Source organism: Megalobrama amblycephala, linkage group LG24 (genome assembly GCF_018812025.1).
Source record: "Megalobrama amblycephala isolate DHTTF-2021 linkage group LG24, ASM1881202v1, whole genome shotgun sequence".
NCBI lineage: Eukaryota > Metazoa > Chordata > Actinopteri > Cypriniformes > Xenocyprididae > Megalobrama > Megalobrama amblycephala.
Genome location: NC_063067.1, coordinates 22,938,899 through 22,942,709, shown reverse-complemented (window position 1 = coordinate 22,942,709; position 3,811 = coordinate 22,938,899). Strand labels below are relative to the sequence as shown.

Here is a 3,811-nt window from a genome sequence, read left to right as displayed (position 1 = left end):
CCACCTTAAAAGTGGCACATCATGATGCAGTGGATGGTAGGTCCTTAGGGAAACATGACCTGATCATCAGGTTCCTCAGAGCTGGCAGGAGGCTCTGAGGAGAAGCTCTGAGGCCACAACTTATTCCCTCATGAAACCTCTCTGTAGTCTTGCTGGGCCTACAGAAAGCTCCTTTTGAGAACCTGGAGTCAAAAAGAGGACATTAAGTTGAATGTCCTCTCTTTGAAGACAGCCCTCCTGATCACACTCACTTCCATCAAGAGGGTTGGGGACCTGCAGGTGTTCTCTGTCAGTGAAACATGCCTAGAGTTTACTCTGGCATACTCTCACATGATCCTGAGACCCTGGCCAGGCTACGTCCCCAAAGATAGGGATCAACAACATTACCACAGCCCCATTTAGGAATAAAGTGGTGAGCTTTCAAATGCTACCTTGGGACAAGGCAGACCTAGCCTTGTTGTTGCTGTGTCCAGTACTGTGTATTGTTTATGTTTACTTGGACCGCACAGAGAGCTTTAGATGCTCTGAGCAGCTCTTTGTCTGTTTTGAGGGACAGCACAAGGGGAATGCTATCTCTAAATATGGGCCTTGGCATATCAGGCCTAGGGCGTGCCTAGAAGTGCGAGCAATTTTACAATCTCCAGGTTGAGCCAGTATTGTACCATATGTTATCAGGTCTGTAATGAAGTATGTCATGAAGTATGCCCTTTCAGGTCATCTTGTATACTTTGGCTAGGTGCTCCATATGTAGTGATTCCCTCTTGTCAATCCCATGTGATGTATTTTCCATGGTATGGTTTTCCTAACAGTAAACATGTATCTTCCCCTGGTCAGACTTCTGCACTGCCACCAGTCACTGTGTTGTAGAGCTCTTCCCTTTTCAGGTAGGACCTACCACAGAGAACTACTTTCCATATGTGGTACTTTCCCGGTTAGTAAGTCCATGTGATGTACTCTCTATGTTAACCTCCCTTTGTGCAGGAAGTGGTCTTTGTAGTGTTCTTTTTTCTGCATAGCTTTCCCCAGCGCTAACGTTCTGGCTGACGTGACCTATTCCCACTGTAAACATGGTCCTTACTGCCCTCTCATGGTATGGGGGATGACTTTGCTTACATGGGGTGTTAGGAAGGTGACGACATTGCGGGTGCACGTGTTGCCCGGCACACAGCAGCTTGACAACATCTGCACTGCCAAAACCTTGTAACATGGTTTAGCTGCTTGTGACATTTTCCCTTAGTGTCAAAAAATCGGTGCAATGTCAAAGTGGCTGACAGATAGTCTTGGTTTTGATCTGGATCAAATCATAGATTGTGTTTATCAAAACTTTTTGGTAAGATTAGGATATCTTTGATTAAAAAAAAAAACAAAAAAATTGTAATAAAACTTTAAAATTAATAAAATAAAAAAATACACCATTTGTATCATGTAATATATACATAAATATAATTTGCTCTTGATTAGTTTTACCAATTAAGCCTTCCAGTCATTTAAAAAAAAAAAAAAAAAAAAAAAGTCAGTTGCCCTTTATTTTACAGTACGGGCACTTACATGAACTTACAGTGTACTTAACTAAGAAAGTACTAGTTAATATAAGGTAACTACATGGGTTAAGGTTAGGTTTAGAAGTACAGTATGTTCAGGGTAAACAGGACTGTAAAATAAAGCGCTACCAAAAAGTATATATAAATAATCCCCCAAACAGCTGTCAATAGCAAACAAAAATAATATTTAATTTTAACTAACATTTGTCACTGTATATTTATTACAATGCCACCATCATCGATCAACCAACCAGTCAAAAGTAGTTTTTAACAACTGCATCCCTTATTCCACATCCAGTCAGTTCCTCAATCTGATAGAATGCCAGGTTAGTCTGGGTATTCATCAGCAGGCTCAGGTGGATCATTTTCATGATCTTCATCACAGAGAGGGATATTGTGCCTGTTAGCAGTATTGTGTAGGAAAATATAAGGGAAGTATTATGTTACATGCTCCCTGTGGTTCCACTAGCAAGTAGGCATGCAAAGCATCTTTTGAAAACTCTATTGAAGTGATCAATCTTGTTTTGCAATGAGCATTGTTGAAGTATGCTTGCTCAGGTATGTTTGCTGCAAGAAAAGGGGACATCAGCCATGGTAGGAGTGGATAGGTACTGTCTCCTAATATTATGTCATCTGGTCTGTTGGTTTGGAGCTCTCTGTATCGAGCATTATCCCCCAGGATACATGCATCATGGACAGACCCATGCCACCTCACAACACAGTTTGTGATGATGAGGTTAGTGTTACCCACAAGTTGTATGTTGATGCTGAGCCTTTCGATTGACATACTCCCACTCCCTCTCATGAGGTGTACATGAGTGCAGTCAATAACCCCAATAGTATTGGTCATGTATCCTAGAAGAAAAAACGTGTACTTGGTCTGGGCAATCTGGTCATTCTTTGGAAATGAAAGACATTGGTTGACCAGGCTGGCCAATGCGATTGACAGAGATTTCATCACATCACTGACAGTTTGTCCACTCCTACATTGTCACCAACAACTCGGTAGAAAGTCCCAGTTGCATAAAAGCACAAAGCAATGAGGACCTGTTCTGCCAAAGACAGAGTGTGACTCCTTCGGGTTCTGCATTCAAGTTTTGGCCTGATAAGTTCTGCAATGTACCTAATATCAGAATTCCCAAAGTGAATCCGAGCATACCAGTTCCACAGGGGTGTACTGCTCCAGCGGTTTTGTACCCTCAACATACACCATTAGATGAAATTCTCTCCTACCAAACTATTGAGGGCAATGGACAATACCTGCCATGTCAGTGCTTCTCTGTAAGTCCTCTGAGAAAGGCTGAATGAGATTACTGTGTGACTGGTCTTTTCAAACACATAACCAGTAAACATCAATTAGCTGATGTGCTTTGGCTTCACGGTTGCAGAAATCCAATGCACTGCTTGAGGGTGTTTATGGGTGTTACCATTATGCCTCAGTAGTAGGAAGTTTTAATTCTACTAAGGCTGGAGAAGTGACTAACAAAAAGAAAAATTATATTTGGGATTAAATCACTCCAAAATGTGAATGCCATGGGGTGTGACCAGAAGAGGACCACAGAGCAAGTGAAATTTAGAAGAAAAATCTGAAGGCCAGGGCAACAAAGGACCATGCTGGAGAAAAAAAAAAAAACCATCCTAAACAGGAAACAGTCCCTTTAGTCGAAGATGATTACACAGATCTGGTTCTTGACATTATTGGAAGGTAGAAACTCACAAGCTCTGCATGGGATTCAAGGTATTATAAGGTATGGTAAGTCCATGATTGTAGAGGAAAGTGACACAGTTCCTTCAAATGCAGGAGGAGCATATATTCTGGATCGCAGCCCTGTTCTTAAGGAAGAAAGTGGATCCTCACTGGTAGAGCCAGTAGTTATTGCCACAGGACAGAAGCGTTCTTTGCTAAACAAAGATGATGATGTCTATAAATCACTTGTTAAATAAGAAACTGAAAGAGCGGAAGTGCATATTCATCTGGCAGATGAACAAATCACTCTTACCCAACTACAGCAAACCAAAGCCAGACTTGAGATACGACTTCTAAAATCAGAGCTTCAAAAAGCTGGTCTTTCTACAAATGAAGAGCTCTAAACATTCTTTATTTTGTTAACTATTGGACATTTAGCCTCTTTATGATTTTAAACACATTTCAGCACAAAAGTAAAATGGATTGCCTGATCCTGGATAGCAAAACATGGGATTTCTAAATCCACATCATTCTGATCCAGATTAAACTTTTTGAACAACTGGCCCCTGCTTACTAATGTAAT

General features: G+C 41.1%; 1 pseudogene; it reads right to left on the bottom strand.

Moving 5' to 3' along the window:
- Positions 1–1,610: 1,610 nt before the first annotated feature.
- On the bottom strand, positions 1,611–2,808 carry LOC125259759 (annotated as a pseudogene).
- Between the last annotated feature and the right edge of the window lie 1,003 nt (positions 2,809–3,811).